Source organism: Aphelocoma coerulescens, chromosome 1 (genome assembly GCF_041296385.1).
Source record: "Aphelocoma coerulescens isolate FSJ_1873_10779 chromosome 1, UR_Acoe_1.0, whole genome shotgun sequence".
NCBI classification, from domain to species: Eukaryota; Metazoa; Chordata; class Aves; order Passeriformes; family Corvidae; genus Aphelocoma; species Aphelocoma coerulescens.
In genome coordinates, this window is record NC_091013.1 from 81,704,626 (window position 1) to 81,725,377 (window position 20,752).

The following is a 20,752-nucleotide window of genomic DNA, read 5'->3' on the forward strand; positions in this document are numbered from 1 at the left end:
CCATCAATCTTTATTAGTTGCAGTCAAGTTCTGGTATTGAATCACAGTAGATTAATTCAGCTCAGGTCACAGGTATTTACATGCCTGAGCACTTTGTCATGTAGATAGATTAATCCACTTGCAAAAATTCAAAAGCATGCCTATAGGAGAGGTTAAAAATCCCCAATCTTTTTACATCACACATTGTAAGCACAAATTACTGTACAAACTACTGCAGACTTCAGGCTACTGTCATATTTTATATTCATCTTTCTCTATTAAATATATATATGAGACAACTAGTTAAAAGAAATGTAATCAGAAGCCCTCTCCAAAATTATACTTCTTTAGAATAGAAAAAAAGTGTAGACTAACCTTTGGGAAAGAAAGATTTTGGCAACGGACTGCTTCAGGAAGGAAGCACAAATACATACACCTGTCATTCTCTTGCTGTACTGGAAGTTAGAGCCATGTAAATGATGCATTGGCTGTCCCATAATTTTACATACTTTTTCCTGAAGTCATTGTTTCTGGCCAATAGTTACTCCTAGTATCTCAAAACAAATATCACCTTCAACTAGACATGGAAACAAATATCACCTTTGTTAGTCTTTCCTCAGGGTTACAGTCTTCTTATCATTGAACAGGCTGCTTCTGTTCAGGTTTGAGGGTATTGAGGTCTGCACATAACAATATTGCCTTAGAACCTCCATATTGGTATGGATTAGTGGAAAAGACGGATCACTACAAATTAAATATTGGAGGTGGATTTTTTTTTGATTGAATTAATATAAAATTAATTTTCAATGCATTATTCATTCAGTAAGAAAGTTTGGATGATAGTATATTACTTTGGTTTTTAGGCTGTCAATCCAGGATACACAAAATGCCTGTTTTTATTTTAAGTTAGTTTTATAGCCACATGAATACCATAGATAAAGAAAAGATGACATGTACAATTTTGTTGGTAGTATTAAACTATCAGATATTTTTCTTTAATGAAGTGGACAGATCTGACTTACACTCGATCTCACCCGTGAAATTGCTGGTTAGTGCATGAGTGGAAGACCTCCAAGTAAAGGGCACAACAGCTGAAATCCTGGCCTGGAAGAGGAACAGATACTCAGTGAGTTCAGAAACTCAGTGAGGTTAAGATTTCATCTGGTCAGTTTTCTCCAAATTTACCACTGTCTTTGTAATAAGAAAAATAAGTTCCTAAACAACTGTATTATTAGCAGATGACTTTTTGCAAAAGCTGATGAATTTGAATGGCTCCTGATCAAATTTCTTTCTGAGTAATTGTAAGCTGTCCTCACACATTTGAATTAACCTTTTTTATTCATACTCTCATTTTTCTCCCTTTTGTAAACAACTGTCTTACAGTATTGTCATGCATAGAGTTTATGTCTTTTGTCTGCACTTTGAGTGCAATGGCTGTCTTCCTGTCTGTCATCTGTCTATTCATTCCTTTTAGCATCTGTGCAAGTGAAGATCCAGTTTCCCATCAGATGATGCAGTAAGAAGGTAAATCTAGCCAATTTTTTACTTCCAACAGCAATCAATACAAGCTCAATAAAGAATTTATAGTAGGAATCTCCTCTATATAAATATCTCTCTTTGGGGATACAATTTCTGATAATGCATTTTTCCAAACTTTAATATCACCAGTCTAAATCTATATTTGGAGCAGAGCTGATGATCAACTGTATAATATCGCAGGTGATACGGCTTTAGTGTGTATCGCTTCAGTCTGCTAACAAAATCCAGCTTTTTTATAGGAGATCTTCGTGCTTTCAAAGGCATGAGAAAACTGAACAACTGTATCAGCCTCTGATGTAATCACTGAGGTCAGTGACATTCAGGCTAGAAGTCCACTGAAAACAGTGACTAAGTTTGCAACAGTGTATTGGTTATCACATTCCCTGTCAGGATAACTGTACTGTTATCCTACTGATAACAATGCTGGGCAAGTATGAGCTGTGAGATAAAGATTAATTAGGAGGAATACTGGGCAAAGCAAGTATTAAGTCATAAGTAGAATGATAGTGGGAAGCATATTGTAATTGTAGTGAACTGTCTAGGGGTGGAATTTGGTGTAGAAGTTGAATGTAATTTTGATAATAATTCTTAAATGTGTCTTCACAGAGGTGAGAGATGGAGAATGTGATAGGTTAGCAAGCATAGTCCCGGAAGTCTTGCAAAGGGGTGCTCACAGCTTTCTCTGTGACCTGACAGAACCTATCAGCTGGCCAGTTTGAATATGGACAATTCTTTAAGCCACTCAAAGTTGTGACCGCCTCTGTGATCCACACTTAAGAATAGACAAACTCCCCCCCAAGCTCTCTCTCGTTTCCGGCGCTGGCACAGGTGGCTGCGGGCCCCGTGCAGGGGCCAGTGGGCCCGGCCAGGCCCTGCTTGGACCAGGCCGGGCCGGGCCACGGCCAGCCTGGAGCCATGGGCCTGTTCCAGCCATGGAACCCCCCACAGCCCTGCTCTGTGCAACCGGAGCGGCCCAGCTCCCCCTCTCCAGTGCGGCCAAGATTCAGCTGAAGCTGCCCTGCTGTCCAGCAAAACATCATGTGAACAACAGCGATAATCGACATTCCAGCTGCAAGGCCGAGGTGAGATTAACCCTTTTAGTGCTGTGAAGAGCTGAAAACGTGAGGGAAGAGAAAGAGAAGATGCTTAAAGCTGAAATTCTGTTGTAAAGCTATGATGTATCAGAGTACCCGTTGTAATTTCATGAAGGCATGGGGGGTGGAGTGCTCAACTTGTACTTGTGAGCAAAAGCACCTGTGCTGAGATAGGCAGATGCTGATGCAGCTGTAATTTCATGAGAAGTTTAAACAGGGAGAGATGGACCAGATGAGGACTTTTGCTCCAAATGGAAAAGGAGAAGACCTCTGTTCCTAAAGATGCTCCCAGAGATAGTCCTAGAGATGAAGATGAGGAGGACCCTTTGCTCCCAGGGAAGGAGGAGGGCCTCTGTTTTTAGAGATGAAATGCTCCCAGAGATGGGTGAAGAGAACTTTTGTTTCTGAGCAGCTCAACCTTAAAATTACGCCCCAGTAGCTCAAGATTGGACCCTTGAAAGCAGTTGTGGGAAAAGCTGCAAGTCGTGGGAGGAGGACTCTCACATGATGCGAGCAGAGAACCAACCCGGGCGGCTGTCTTGTTGTGATAGTTTCTCCGTTGCATGGGCAAGAGAGACTCCTCTTCCTAAATGGACTGAACAAGGTTATTATGGAAGTGGTAAACAGACTGAACATCTCAAGGGTTGTCTTTTTACATTGTCAGTGGGAGAAGGGAGAAAGGTGGGGGGAAGAGAAGAGTTCTGAAGGTGTGGTATTAGTTTTTTTTTTCTCCTCTTTTAGGTCTGTTAATAAATTTCTTTATATTCTTTCGAGTTTGGTGCTTGCTTTGCATTTCTCCTAATTCTTATCTCACAGAAGATAAACAGTAATGAGTATTTTGGACCAAACCACTACAAACAACTCTGTTATCAGTAGGAGAACAATAAGGTTTGTAAGCCAAAATTTGGAAAGTCAGGGAAATATAAAGGATGTCTCTAAGAAATGAAGCCTGAGTAAAGGTGGATTAATGACACATGTAAGGAAAAAAGTAGCAAATCTGAAATATGCTTTTTCAAGCATACTATTTGCAAAGTTACTCTAGAAAATGGGAGCTATTTTACGGCTCCTTGGTCTTGACTCCTCTTTTGAAATGTGAAGCGTTTCATAAGCGCTGCTTGAGTGTGTTTGTGCAAAAAGCTGCTTTCTTGCAATTCTTACTAGCACATTGAGAGTCTGATCAGAAAATTTGTTATTCAAAGTAGGCAATAGTATGGTCCACGTTTTGCTTTGTTTCTTTGTTGTTTTGGATTGCTAGTTTTGATTTGTTGTTGGTTTGGTTTTGACCTGTTCTTGGGAAAAGGCAGGTGGTTGAACAACTATAAGCTATAACCAAAGAAGATTTATCACATCTTTCCTGTTCCTGTTGTACCTGAGAAGGTAGACAGAGAATTCCAACCTTCTTGCTCTGCAGATTCCATGATGTGCTGTAGCTCTGCATACCACATACATGAGCTAGAAAAAAAACCTTTTGGCCTCTTCTGTGGAAGCCAGTTGATATTTGTCCATCGTCTGCAATGTACTAATTGAGAAGTGACTGAAAGGAATCTGCAATGATCTAGAAGTGAACATTGAGAGGTATTAGTTGTTTAGCTTAAATAAATATTATATAGAAGGAATTACATGATTAAAATACTGTGTGATTTAGTATGCTGTTTCCCTTAGCATGAGTAACTTGGTTTGGTGAAGCCTTGGGCTGCAAACTGTAAACTTACACCTAGATATGCTTTCATCTGGAATAGAATTAATTTTCATACTAACTTTCCTAGTATCTAGTAGAGTGATGTATTTTATCTTTAGTATGAGAAAAACATGATAGTACACAGATGGTTTGGGTGTTGATAAAATGTGTTTATCCCACATCCAGGGCTTTTTTAGTTTCCCCTGTTCTAGCAGAGAGCAGGTGCAGCAGCAGTGCAAACAAGACACTACAAATGCCAGCAGAAGCTGTAACTCCAAGAGGTAAGAACAGTGAATGACCTGCCTGCATGGACAAATTGAAAGAATCCAACAAGTTGTTAAAAGACCCCAGATCAAAAATCACCATTAGACCAAGGAAAGCATGCAAGGTGTGGGAAAAGTGCATGAAGGGTGGGTGCAGAATTCATAAGGGTATAATTGTCTGGGAATTTCTTTGTTCTTTGTCCCTCCCTGGAGACACCCCATTCAAGCTGACCTTCTGCCATGGCACTTTAACAATTTATTTTTATAAATCCAATGCCTGAGACTCTGCTATGGGAAAGCTAAGGTCAAGCCACAGAAGCAGGAAGCATGTCCGTGAGTGAGTGAGTATGTGTGTGAGCAAGGAGTTGGCTCACTGGAGCCTCCTGCTGTGAAGGGGCTCTGGTCTTAGCAGTTGAAGTTTCAGGTGGTGTGTGTGTGAGGATGCTCAGGCAGCATCTTCTCCTTTAACAGTGAAACTGGTGCCAGGTGAATGTGTGTGTATCTATATATTTCATTGGAATGCTTCATCAAATTTTACTCCACCAGCCAAGCATACCAAGATAATTTTCTCTTAATCATGCATAACATAATATTTCTATTAATTTTATTATTTAATATTAATGAATTTGATTTCATTTCAAAATGCAAACATGTTTAAATTCATGGTGAAAAATAATTATTGCAATTCCTGTGCAGTGACCTTCCATATAGCAATCTTAGCATATACTAAATAATTATTTTAACCTCAGAAGAATTTCTGTCAAGTACTAAGCAGAGAGAAGACAAGTGACTTGTTCAAGTTCATACAGAAATAGAAAGCCAAGAGTAGAAATCCAGGAATAGAATTCATGGGACAGAGTAACAGCTCTAATTGAGGCAGAAACTTGTCCTTTACTCTTCAAAACAGGTTTACTTCTGTGGTTGACAGGAAGAATTATTGATTTCACCTGTTTATTCGTTGCTAATAATAAAATGTCATATTTGAAAACCCTTCTCTATTTAAATTGATGGAATAATAAAATGAAGAGGGAAGTGTAACCACATGTTGGTTTTATGAAGCAAGCTCTAGGTAGCCAGGGGGTGTTGAAGGGCTGGCCTCTGTGAGGACACCAGGAGCTACCTCCTGTCTGACAGAGACAACACTAGCAGGCTCCTTGTCAGACCCACCACTGCCCAAAGCTGAGCCATCAGTGACTTTGGTGGCACCTCTGTGATAACCTATTTAAGAAAAGTTAAAAACACTGAGCAACACCTGTGAGAGAGAGAAAACCCTGCAGATACCAAGGTTGGAGGAAAAAAAGGAGGGAGGAGGTGCACCAGGCTCCAGAGCAGAAATTCCTCACTTCCATGAGCCCATGGAAGACCACAGTGTCTTAGACATCCACGATGCAGGCCATGGGCAACCCCACACCAGAGCAGATGGAGATCACATAAAGGAAGCTGTGACTCATGAAGAGCTCAAGAAGAAGCAGACTCTGGGCAGGACCTTTCAACCTGTGGAGAGGAGCTCATGCAAAAGTAGATTTTCTGGCAGGAGCTGTGTCTTGTGAGGGACTTACCCTGGAGCAGTGTGTTCATGAAGGACAGCATGCCAGTGAGCGAGGGGCAGGGAAAAAATATTACGAATAAAGTTCAGCTTGAGAAAAGGGGAGGGATGTAAAGAAGGTGATTTTACTTTTGTTCTTATGTATAACTATCCTACTCTGTTATTAATTTGCAATAGAGTAAATAAATTTCCCCAAAGACTGTTTTACCCATGATAGTAAGTGGTGCGGGATCTCCCTGTCCTTTTCTTGCCCCATGAGGTTTTTCCTTCTCCTGTTGCTCCACTGAAGAGGGGGAATGATAAAGATGTTTGGTTTAGTTTCCCAAATTGTTATTTCTGCTCCTGTATGAATGCTTTATAAATAGAAATTTCTCTCTGGATCTTGCAGACTTTAACTGAGATTATGCATATTCCTTCCTGGATTTCATTCCATTGAGATAAAGTGACTTATACATGAAATCACATGGTAGCAGAATGATGGAAGATGGCAACAAAGAAGAAAGTCTTCGTCAGCTGTAAGCACTTCTGCTCAAGCTCAGTTGTTTTTTCATTACATATAATGGGAGGTAAATCATGGTATTTGATGTCCAGCGCAGTGTATTATCTTGAAATTAACAGCTCACAGTATCATTGATGCTGCCTTTTGCATTTTTCTTGTGTCTGGGCTTTGGTCAAGTTCCAGTGAAGGAATTTGACAGATATAAGCCAGAACCACACAATTCTTTACACTTTATGAAGGCGATGCCTTGAGGTGGCCACCTAAAAACAGAGACTAGACAAGGATAAGAGAATAAATGTAGGTATTTATTTGAAGGACCTTCAAAGGTACACCCTGGGCAGTCAAAAGGCTACACCCACGATGGACCCTGAGTCACAAGTTCTTCACACATTTATGTTTGGTCTATTTACATATGAGGGTTAATTCTCCAATTATAACTTCAGTTTTGATGTAATTACCCCCAAGTTTGCCCCCCATCTAGGCTTAAGTTCACACATTTTGGGGTCTGGTGTCCTTGAAGAGCAAACCTAGAGTGGCTTGTTATGTCTAACCAGCATGAGAGAATAGCAGCTAACAGGCCACACAAAACTTCAGAGTTACACATTAAGCAGTACAGGATTTGAAAAGTATAAAAGCTAGAACCTAGGGCACCAAAGGTCAGATCTCTTCATGATGGAAAATTACACACTTCTTTTTTAATGAAGCCCAGAACTTGAAAAACAAGATTGATAGCATGTCAGAGTTGAAATAACTAGCAGAGGCCTGAGTTGAAATACTTACCTATTTCTTCTTGGAGCAGAAAGAAATACATTCACTCCATCTTACAGACTTTTAGGTCTTGGATGTACATTTTGTGTCATCAAAACAGTTCACAAAGTGAAGAACTTTTATTTGTGAGCAAAGAAAACACATTCTGTGTTTGTCTGGTAAGCCTTACCCTAAGAAAAGTAAAGCTATAGTAGGCAATAATTAATTTATTCTGCCAACGAGCAACCTGAAAATCAACAAAAAGGTGTGGAGGGTACTTGCTTTCTGTCTTACAGTGAATTCTGAACTGGTCCTGGAATATTTTTCATCACATCACTCTCTGGGTTGAGCATCAAGTTTAAATCCAGCCTGTAACGATAGTCTCAAAGATAGATGTGTAAATATTTCTCATTTACTCTTCTTGGAACAAAAATTTAAAAAAAATTAATATGGCTTAGAAATGGATCATTAGTGCAATAGCAGTGAGCCCAATAGAAAGTCCAAAATATCATATAATATACTGAATGCCAGCTTAGCCGTAGCGTGACATTAATCTAAATAAGACTAACTCTCACTTTCACTTATGCTGCTTTAAAATTATTTACATTTCCTTCTCTGTTAACGAGATCAGATTTATAAAAGCTGAGATAAACCTGGAAAGTGAAATTAAGAGGAAGGTGGTTAGTTAGATATGCTATTCATCTGCAGGGGAAAAAAGCACACAAGAATGACATAGAACAGGGTGAGAAGCAATTTTGTCAGTGAGATGGTTTCATCAGATAACCAACAATCCTGAGGATAGATTGCTCACTCCACATGCTTTTGAGATCATTAACTCTTCCCAGAATGTCATATGCAAACAGCTTCAATGAAGTTTCATTTAAAAAGTCACTCTTAATATTATGTCAAATCTAATAATAATTTATATTTTATAAGAGCATCTCATGTTAGGAACTTCACAGAAATGGAACAGAGTCAGTCTCTGTCCTGAGAACCTACAAACTGCACGCAGCTGGTGATGCTCAACCAATGCAACAAGCAACTTGTGTATGCAGTAGAGACATGAGAACTGGTTGATGATGTTACAGACAAAGTGATAGTCTAGGAAGATAATCTGTGAAGGAGACTTCCTAATGAATAGAAAAAAAGCTGTAGCTGATAGGGCCAGACTGTGGGGCAGCAAGCAGAAAGACTATAACAAACTGGAAATTATAATTTCTTTATGCTGCTATTATTTTATACACACACCTAGCCAGGCTATAAGGACAAGCAAGGTGTCAAAGATGATGTTCAGGACATAGCTCAGATTAATGATATTATCCCCATTGATTGAGAAATAAATTAATTACAAGAGCTTGCCTAAGCAGGACCCTCATTTTACTACCCTGTTTCACCAGACAGCAGATTTCTAGACATTATAATCCAAATAAATTTTAGAAAGGGAAACTGAGGCAATTATGAGTCATCACTCATCAATCACTCCACTTACTCTGCATGTGGAAGAACAACTATTAATTTATCCAAGGCTTATCTAACTGCATCTCTATGTTTCTCTGAGAAATACATTTCCAAATGTCTGTGGAAGGACTTTAGTGTGGTTTAGGGCATTTGGATATTTTTAGTGCTGTTGTTGATAAGACTTGCAAAAATACTGCAGTTTCTCTATAAATACCTATCATGTAGATCAGAACATTTTAATATATGCATGTGAATTAAAAGGAAGTTAATACATCACAAATTATTATGGTTTATATTCTGCATAGACCTCCCAGATTTATGCAATTTTCAAACTGAAAATCTCCTCAGAATCTGTCAAAATGGAAAAACTAAACTATCAGATTCCAACCAAAAAAATCTTTTGTTAAATAAGTTCTCTGAAGAAAGAAAGTTTTTTTTTTTTTTTTCTCAAAAGTCACTTTATTTTAAAATAATTCAAGGCCCTGAAGCCTTGACTGACCATGCATTTGAGAGATTGGAGAACAACTAGAGAATTGTTTTCATGCTATGAATTCAGTGTCAAAAACAAAACTATCTTTTTAATGAATAAAATTAAAAGTTATGCAACCAAAGAAAAACTTTCATTTCCCTTAGTACACAGCAGGTACTTCGGTCAGCTCAAAAAGAGAAAGCAGAATAGTGTATCTTTTGCCTCTGGAAACTATGGACAGATTTCTTATTTATCTTTGAGAGCTAAATACAAACCAGTAATATCTGTGATCTTCTCATTAATACTTTTTTAAAAAGTTTATCTATGAAGTAATTACAATAGCAATTATCTTAAAATCATCCTAAGGTAACAAATTCTTCCTTGATGTGCACAAAAAGGTTATTGTATATCAAGACCATTAGAAGAGTTGAGATTGAAATAATAATAGAAAGAAACCACAAATAAATGAAAGAAAATGGGTCTTGCAAGTTTTGAATGAGCTGTCTTTCTAAGGAAATTGGCATCTTTTCTTAGGTTCATTTCCAGCAAAGACTTTTCCTCGCATTAATTTTTTTTAAATGTCGATGTTGAGTTCTGACTTTGTTGCTATGGTCAATGTTGGGAAAAACGACCTAGCCTAGGACAATAGGTTCCTTGTTTAGTCTAAAGTATCCAAGAACCATGAAATTATAACTAGTAGATATTTACCTTAAAAATATCCATTAGTAACAACAAATAAAAAGAAAAAGAGTCACTACTGATAACAGTGTTGAGAGAAGAGAGAAATGCAAGATCTCTTTATAAAGCTCAGATTTCTAAAGAAAATGGATATTGAACTGACTGATTCTGTGAAGGAGTGGGGACATAGTGAAACCACTCTTTACAAATAAATGGTGAATGAGATTTAAGATATATATGAACAGAACAGAACAGGGTGTTTTAATTATATTGATTAAAATAGTGCATGTGGGGTAATTAGAAATTAATTTTATTTTAATATTTTTTAATTTTATTGTAAATTTGTTTTGCAAGGTTATAATTCACCTTTTTTTGGCCACTGAAAGAGTTGTCAATTTGACTTAAAGAATTTTATGCTACTTTTTTTTCCATTTAAAAGAATTATATTGTTGCTACATAGATGAATAAAATGGAAAACGTGACCACTAATTGAGTTATCTCTCCAAATACTATTGCAGTGTGCCATAAAGGAAGAGCTCTGCAACTGATCTCCATTTGAATTCCTGACGGTACGAGTCTTCCATAAGTTCAGTATCCCAGTCTGGGTTTACATTCTAACACCATATAGATGTCCTGGATACCTTAGGAAAACAAAATAAATTCTTGCTTATGCATCTGCCCTTGATGTCCATTGGCTATGATGGCAGTTTATGTACCTTAGTCACAACTAAACCCTTTTTAATGAACAATAAATCTAAGTATCTTAATCTTGAATGGAATACCGGTTCAATTTCAATTTCTAAAGTATCTATTGCAATTTTGTTTTATTATCTGCTGGTATATGTTGAATTGTTCCTAATTATCTTAAAGAGATTACTTTTTTTTTTAGCTAGAAAACTCCAAGAAAGTTATTTATTTCAATCCTGTTAGTTCATGCTTTTTTTTTTCTTTTATTTCCTGCACAATTTCCAGGGCTTCACATTCCATCTCTATCCTAATCATGTTTTGTGAAAAAATAGCACGTTTTACAATTGCTACTCTACTTTTCTTTTCTTGTTTTGTTTTGTAAGGGTTTTCACTCTTTTCAGATGTGAAATGCATCTCTGCCTTCTGAATGGAAGTCCCAAAGCTGCCTCCTCAGTTTGACTGATCTCTTATTCTTCACCTTTACTGTCACTGCATTACATCTGCCTCCAAAAATTTGCTGCTGCCTTCACTTATGTCTCTCTTTGGACTGCCACTGTCTGTTCTTTCAAATAGTTCCTTTTCCTTGGTAAATATACCTTTCCAATCATTCTAGAAATAATATCTATGATTTATATAGTTATGTATTGATAAAGTTCTCCTAGAGACTCTGACAGAGCTTTGTAACAAATAAGGTGGAACATCTGACAATAAAGATCTGATCTCAAAAATTATCTCTGAAATAAAGTTGGAGACTAGTTTTTACAGTCTCGGATCCAAAGCACCTAACTCAGCCTTTATCAAACTGAGTAAAGATGGGCAACCAGCCTTTCCATAGCGGGAACAGAAATAAGGCTGGGAGAATGGAACTGAGTGCTATGGGAAGAGAGCCATTATCCTGCACATCTGCAGTCAAGTAGTTTCATTAAAATTTGCTCCTTATTCCTGGTGTTCTACCTCAACAGGGAAATACTTTGCAGTTTATTAGACTCCTGTTCCTCCTGAGAGACACAGGATATCACAGGGCTTGTCTTTTTAATGCAGTATCAACATTTCCTCTTGGGAGAAGATACCATTTTCACTCCCTCAAGTGAGCAGCACTTGAAATCAGTTCTGATTAGTGTTCTCCCTCTTTCATCCAGGTTCAATTAGTGGAGGATATTGAAGCTGTGAATTATCTGTCATCCAAAGCATCATGGTATGTTCACAAAAGCAAATGGATTATATTATAAGAGTATTGTATATGAAAATGGAGCTACTTATTAAAGGGCCTTTTTTACAGCATCCTAGTACAAACATTATCTAGGAAATAAATTGTATGGTTATTTCTCCTTGCAGTTTATGCTTTGATTTTTATCCCATCACCACTATCACCCCTTAAAATAGTCCCAAATGCCATTAGAATACAGAATAATTTCACTGCAGCTTCAGTAGTATTTTGCTGCACAAAAATTACCTTGAGCTTACTGGAAAAGAGGAATTTTAAAATGTCTAGTGGATTTTTTTACCAGAGTGTCTGTTTTACAATCTGACTCTCCATGTGGTACCTAACTCTTCATGGAAGAAGGGAAATTGCATCGTGTTTTAAAAGATGTCTTTAATGCAGTGAAATGGAGGCAGTTTAAGGCTAGATTTTTCTTATGGGCAAAGAGCAGGAGACTGAGGCTACCTCTAAAACCCCATTTCCCTGGCTGCACAAAGTTCCATTTGAATGCTATGCAACAAAAATTTATGATAAGACAGGGCAGAAAAAAAACCCGATAAATGGGTTGAGTAAGTTGGACAGGAAGAAATTGAAAACTTGGGAGAGGGTACTTTGATTTTCTGTTTTTCTATCTCAATAGAGTAAAAAGGACTATTTTTGATTTCTTGGAGGTATTTATGAGACAGGATTGTCATTCATTTAAGTTAAATTTAATGCCTGAATCTGTTTTTTATGTATGTGAAGCTGACTGCTGTGTTTGTTAACATACTCTGTAACCAATGTGCCCAGTATTACAATAAAAATCATTGACACAAATTATTGCCACTGCAGTTCTCAGCATCTATTCATGTGTCTGCAGAGTGCAGAGTGGTTCATATGTACCTCTGTAGCAAGACACCTCATTACTGACTGTGAGCAAAAAGTATTGGTATTTCCCACGATATAGCTGCAACATCATGTATGCCCCTCTTCATTATTTTATAATATTTTTTTGTGGGCTCATGCCATAAAATCAAGCAACTCTTCTCTACTTCAAGAGGGATTGATAAGCCATCTGATTTTTAAAATAATTTAGGTATCAAAAGATGTAAATTAATACCTACTGGTATTTCGAAACTGTGCAGAATCCTAGATGTCATTGACTCTTGCAGGGAATTGATGCTTAAATTCCTGAAAATTGTAGTAGAATCATACTTGCCTCAAGTGCCTAAATGCCTATGAAAGTCTGGCCTAAGGTTTTTCAAATTAAATTGCATTATTGGTTAATGATTTACAGTGCTGCAAATAATCCCCATGCATACAAGTTTTTAATGGCATGGATTTATTTTCTTTGCATCTGTGCATCATTAATTAAACCAAAGGAAAAAGAGGTGCAGCAAGATACCTTCAGCAGAAGAAATAGATTTTCTTAGAGTATTCTGTATGCCCAGTACCTCTACAGCATTTTATTACTTTGAGTATATTTAAGAAAATTTAAGCTTTAGCATTCTGAATAAAATGAACTGATTACTAATTAATTGATTTTTTTAAAAACTCACATTTTCAAGTAAAGAAACATCTATAATTAAACAATGTAATATTAACTACAGTAATGATTATTTTTCAGACAGTTATTGTTATTGTGATTTATAACAGCAATAATTTTTTTTATGTTGGAAGATGAAGGACAGTGGAGTATCTACATTTAAGAATCAATTACTCCCCAGTGATGAATGAAAATTACCACCAATCAGAACATGGATGCCTATCAGGAATGCAATAATTGGAGTTTTCTACCTCATCCAGTGCCTCTAAGCCTGTAGATGATGTGGAAGTTTGGCTTCTTTTAGTCTTTTCTCCCTATTAGATATAAAAGTTTAGGCTTTAAACATTAGCTCCAAAGAATTCCTCATTATCCTTTCTTGATTGTTGTGATATTAGCACACATAATAAGCTGCGGAAAAATTCTGTCCTAACATTCTAGGGAATGCACAGAGCATATTTGATTACTTTGCTACATCTGATTTGAGACTTTACAAGAAACAGACATCAGACTTACTGACCAGTGCTCTGTATTTTAATGGTAAGGCCTTGTTCTAGTTAAAATTTTTTTGAGGAGGACAAGGCAGATATTAAAAATTTACAGCAAATTTGGCAAGCAACAGGTGACTTTTAAAGACATTTTCTAAAATAGTATTCAAGTTTTATGTACTCTTCTCAATCACTGTAATTTTACCAAGGTGGGGGTTTTTAATCTTCTGATGAGAAAAGTAACATGTATTTTTATGTGCATTTATGTGTGTATTTGGACCCTGTAGTGACTAAGTGCTTAAATAAAAAGTATATGATACATAATATTTTCTTTAATGGCTTTAAATTTATGTACCTGCTGCCTGTTTAGGATACAGGTCAAGTTTTGTGTTCCTTACCTATCAGAAAGGCAGACAGGACGTTCAACTTCCCTGGCATACATGAATTCTTCTGGTTGTTTAAATTGGTATCAGCACTGTTGCAGTGCAACATAGAAATGTTATGTAACATTATGTAAAATACTTGCAGATGACATTGTAAGTTGTCATTATAATTTTCATATTTTCTCTGTAAAAGTGTTTCAATTTTCATCAAGATTCCTGCAGTGCACCAAAAAATCATGTGATTTTTGTAAAAAATATTGAATATGCTGTGTGCTTTGCTACAAATGAAAAAAGAATCTAAAAAAACCAAGATGTTTGAGTATTTTTTTTTCTCAGTTGAATACTTACAAGTAAAAAATACTTTTCTATTAAAGGAAGAAGCATAATACAAAAAATGGAATCTAAGTTCTGTCAAACAGGACAAAAGAAAAACAAGTTGCTTAAAACTCCAACAAATTATAAAGAAAGACTTTTAGAAAATAATTACTACTTTGAAGTAACTAATTATTCTGCAGAGACATCTCCCTTTCTCATGAGTCTTCACTGATTTCTCAACTAACTTCTACTTTTCTGTCATGGAAGTTTTATGTCTGAGAAGGCTACTGCAGGGCAGTTTTTGTAGTGTAGGGGGTTGGTTTGGCTTGGTTTTGGTTGGGTTGTTTTGCTGTTACAAGTTTCATCATTCACAGCAAATCACCTTCTGGATTTTTTGAAGTTCAAATGCAAAGTTCATCACTGTGCTATTTGAGTGTCCCATTGTAAACTATTCAAGGTCTTGACTACAGAATCACATCAGGGACAGGATATTTGAAATGGTTCAATTTTGCTCTTAAAAACTTCAAAGATTTCTAATAAGCTATTCCATATACAATGTCAGTGGTTTGGTAATAGGGGCTATGTGCATCAGCTGATCTTGTTGCCTGTGTTATTATCATCTCATTTCATTTTGTGTTTGAGAAAGAATTCAAATTTTTTTCCTGAAATTCTTTGATCTGGAGACATAGATCCTACCAAGCTCTTCTAATAGTACTAGAGATACTAGCCAGGGGATAAAAAATGCCAAATTTATTTGACATAAAGCAACTGATACCTCTTGGTTTGAGACTGATTAAACTGATTAATCACTTCACATGCCTACTTTTAACACTTGCGGTTACTCACTTCTTCATTTTGAAGCTATAACATTTCTAGCTGTGGTCTCCATATGCAGTGAACATTTCCCACATTAATACGGTCTTTAATAATAAAAGATTATTGTAAAATGTGATCACAGTTGATAACAAGGCAGTTCTCAATGAGGAAAGAACATACATGTGAAAAACAATTTTAGCTTAAGTTTGAACCTCTTTTGTTAAATATGTGTAAAAGAACATATGGTGAGTAATACCCTAACTGCTAACACAACCATTTAGATTAGCAGCAGTATTCCTGCCTATCTATTTCTTATCTATCACTTCTAGTAATGTGTCATCTACCACCTCTCAGCCAAAAGAGCAGGACAAATTCACTGGATTCAGGCCATTCCAGGCCATTCATTCATGTAATGTACACAAATCCTTTAAAACAACTACTACTTCTATGCTTACCTTCTCTGTGTTGGTGAATAATTGATGTGAGTACTGCATCACACATTTACCAGATAAAGTGGCACCTTGCCATGCAATAGTAATGACATAGGCCACTTTTTTTTCTTGAAATCCATGTGAAACCATATGTTGCCCTGTTGAAATATAAGGTTATTAAAAATTTGTTCACAATGTCATCTACATCCTGGCTTCTCTTCAAGCTCACTCTAATCACCTTCTGTTTCTGATCCAGAGTATCTAGGTATTTAGTATCTCATTGACTTTTACTTCTAAGTTGTACTGACACATACTCTTCTGTTGAGGTACTGCTAAATAAATTGCAGGAATGTAAATAACCTTTTCAACAGTAACTGAGAAAAGAAGTGAAAAAAAACCTCACTAGTATCAACATTTTGCATGGGGCTGTATTTTGATAGATGGACTGTGTTTATATTTGATAACAATCTGCATTTGGTAGAGTTATTGTGTATTCAATTTATGTCAGTATACTTCATGGATAAAAATGTTTCTCAAGAGAAAGGAGCAAGACATTCTGTTTTTGGGGATAAACATCTTTCTGGGCTCACATTTTTAAAATGCAAATCGTATTTGTAGCAAAACTGAAAATCTTTCTGAGAAAATATATTTTAACACTTAATTTTCTTCTCTTTCATCTCAGACTGACAATGCTGGCTTTGGATGTACACCTTAAAGAGGTGAGAAATTTGTTCTCTATAATCTTAACAAATGGGGTTTTTGTTGGAGTTAGGCAATTATTATTTTAATTTTATCAATGTTTCCAACTCTAATTGGATGTCTTTCTGGTGGCATCTAAAAAAAATATGGAACCATTTGGTTTCCTTTCATTCTGTAGTCCAGCAGGAAGCTACTGTAAATTATGATAGTATTTAACTTCAGAATTTACAGGTTAATTGTGAGATTTGACTTTAAGACTCTAAGATTATATTGTAGCTTTGCTCTTCTGAAACCCATTTTAGTGACGTATTTTTTAACATCCTTTGGTTTTTGTTTTGGCTCAATATAAGAGTTTAGATGGCAAAACTCATAACAGATTAATTGCACATGAAATAGAAAACAGGTTACAAAGTTAGATGGGACATTGTAATCTGACAAAATAAATAAAGAAATAAATAATACCAACTGGCTATTTTCAAAGGAAGAAAAAATCGTGCAGCAAAATATAAAGAGAATGATGGAAGGTATCCTTAGGAACATCTTATACCTCAGGATAAGCTTAGGCAATAGGTTCTGCTAGAAAAATGCCAGAAATGACATTACTGTTAAATGTTAAAATGCATGACTTTCCTACACTGTAAAAATCAAGATTTAATGGCAAATGGTAATTTATGTCAGCGTGTGGACCATGGACCACCTCTGCTTGAGAGCTGCATTAAGTTCAGGCCCTTGTCTTGATGCCACATGAAGCTGTACATGTGCATATGTGTTAAATGCCCCAGGAAAGTGTGGGCATGGTTCTGGGGACCAGTTTATGTTCTGCAGATACACCAATTGCTAAACTCAGAGCTTCCTGGGTCCTAAATCAAAATTCAGTGACAATTCTACACTTTTTTCCTGTGTCATTTTTTTCTCCTCTTTTATTCCTCCATTCCTTTCATTACTTTCTTCATACTGAGAGTTCAAAGTAATTAGTATCCTTATTTTTGACAGAATGGATTAGTTTATTCTTGCTTTAAAAGAAACCGACTGTGGACTCAGCTCATTTCAATACCTTCAACGATTATAGCAGAGGTTGACAGTAAGCTCCATTTCATTCAGCTGTGACTGATCTATTTAAAAAAGCAGACTATGTGAATAAACCTAATCTTTCTCATGCCAATAATCTAGCACGTCTCTCTGCAACATATTACGTTGTTCTAATTCATAAGCCTCATTTCACAAAGACCTTCCCTGGTCTTTTTGCACCTAAGCACAGCAGGAATATGACTAGAAAAAACACCTAATATGATTACCTGTAAAAGCCAATTTTAGGTTAAATAGATATTTAAATTCCACCAAGTATTTGTACTCTCACTTAACTTTCTGCTAAATTATTGTATTAAATTACTAGCCTACTAAAGATAAGAGGACCCAGTTATTTAATTAACTAGGACTCTGTGAAGATTTGAAGACCAGACAACTGCAATTTCTGAAATATAATTTTGGCTTTTATCTTTATGATTAATAAGTTCTAAAGTAAACAGTTGCAAATTATAGCATTTTCATGTCAGTTCATTCTGACTGACTCAAAGAGAATGAACTTATATGAAAAAGCCTTGCCTCTATGAACTACACTCCTGTTCACAGGCAGGAATAGTAATTCTACCAAACGCTGTGAATATATTAATTTTGTACATTGTGAAAAAGAAAAGAAAATTTTTAATTAAAAAAAAAAATAAAACTTGTTTGAATTATGTCTGTCATTTCTCAGGCTTTTTTTCTCCCCTTTCTAAAACTTATGCTATTGTCTTGATGTACTGTGAAAAAGAGCTAGATGTTATATTTACCTGCTTCTGGAAACCCAAGATATATCTTTTAGGATACAGAATAAATGTGTAGATGTGCAACTTAAAAAATTTGCTCAAAATATATAAATCCAAATCATCAGGGATAAAAGGATATCTGTAAATAGATAAGTTGTTCAAACTTTCATATTTACTGTTAAATAACTTCCATTCAGTGTATTTTCTAAAGTACAAGGATAAATTAAATAAAGCACATGGAAAGATAAACTAAGACAAAGTGTGAAAATATTTTGTATAAAGCTTGCTTATATCATTCCAGGAAAAACTTTTTGAATATTTAGATGGAATTGTAAATTTAAAGCTTGAAATAAACTGGAAAATCTTCATGGGAAGTAAGGAAATTATGCCTAATGGTATGTGAAAACATGTTTAAACAAAAGAAGTATTGTGCTACATTGGATAATAGTAATGTTTTCCAGGAAAAAGGTGACACAAAATTGGTTTTAAGAACACAGAGATTCTCCTGTCTTTCAAGGTTATATACTCATAAGAAACAATTATCATATCATTAACCTTGAACTATAAAACTAATTTTCTATTTCAACACTGATGTGAACATACTTAGTTGATTGAAAGGGATGGAGAAAATCCATGCATAATTTTCTTTAATGGGTTGAATCTATTGAGAGTCTACCTTTCACAAAAAATGATAAAGGCTGAAATGAAGACACAAAGATTTCAAGTTTTTACTGATAATCCATGCTGTGACTAAAACCATACAATCATGTTGAAGAGATCCATCATAGTTTATTGAAATGTGTTCTTATATTTCAACTATTTCATATAATTACATATGAAAAAATCTAGTTTTATTATATGTTATTTGCATACTGCTTTCTCATCCCTCTCCCAACTCACTTTCAAACCTCAATCCTTTTACATTTGTTTTGATAGATAATAGATTCAGAAAAGAAGCTGGTTTGAGAGGAACCCTTTTTGAGCATCTATTTCAGTAGGAATTATGTACACCTCAGTAATTTTGAGGAAAACACAATTAAATGAGACGAATATATAAAAGAACTGTGGAGTTCTGGAGAGTGTTGAACTAACAGAAGGAACATTTTCCTCATCACTAGCACAGCTCAGAGCTGTTTGCTTGGTGCCCGCCTGCCCAGATGAATTCACAGCACCAGGTGACACATCAGTGTTCCTCATGGGGTGAGCGGGGAGAGTTGGGTATTTCAGAGAGACATTTAAAAAAAGTACCAGCTTAAACAGGAATTAAGTTAAAAGTCTAACAAGTGGTTCTTATGTCCCACCAAAAGAGAAGGATCTTCATTTCCATTCTTTTCACTAAGAAATGTTATGTATTCACTACAGTAACTGTTTCCCATACTCAGACACAGCCATTAGATCAGCCAGTTAATCCCAGATTCTTCCATCTGAGTGAAAGTGCTGAGTACTGAACCAAAGAGTCATGTCGTCTTTGAAACTTCTCTTTAACCTAGCCAATCTTTATGAATTCCATGATCAGGTGTCAATTTTTGCAGGAGGGCTGGGTGTGTCCAAAATAGTTTTTAGGTGTAGCCCTGTGAGTAAGATACTCTCTGGAGTAAAATATTCTATACTTAAAATATTATTAAAATTATATTTTGGTCATTTCTACAAAGCCATCTTGCATCTAACTGGAATTTAGTATAGAAAGAGGAAATAACTTTAAGGAAAAAGGAAGGTATTGTACAAGAGGAACACATATCTTGCTGACTATATAAAAGTACTCAGCACAAAATGGGGCTTGTGTTGCTCTTCTTTGACTAAAGCTGACAATGTCAGGCTAACAAAATATTTGAATCTGTGGGACTTTATTGTACAGAAAATGTAACAAGGCAGAACACAAACTTAGGTACCAGTTTGTTTATACAATAACTGAAAAGGATTTTGGAGACAAATATTTTACTCAATCACTTAAGTAATTTTGGAAAAACTGTCTTCATGATGATTTGTCCAGAGTCACATTGAATAGTTTTGAATCATTCAAAATCCTCCTCACAGGGAGCAGAACATCTGTAGCCAAACCCTTTCTAAGCACCTTACACCCCTTTCCTTTGCTTGCTCCTTGCCTGGTGATGAGGTGAGCTGTAGGCTCTGCTCTGGAGCAACTTACTGCCAGCTCTTGCCTCTCTCATATGTCTCCTCAGTCCTGTGGGTTTGCATAAACCTTTATAGAGACTAGTTAATAATTATAATTCAGTTATTTGTTTAAGGTGTACCCAAACAAATAAAATGGCATATTCTTCCAGGTAAAATAAATGAATAAATTTAATGTAGATCAAGAAGATTTCTTCCCCACCTCACCACCCTAACAAAAGTAATTCAGGAAGATTTCAAAAGGGAGCTATCAGAACACAATACTGCAAAAATTGCTCATTATTCAAATTCATTTAGAATTTTTCAGATAATCATTTTGGAATTT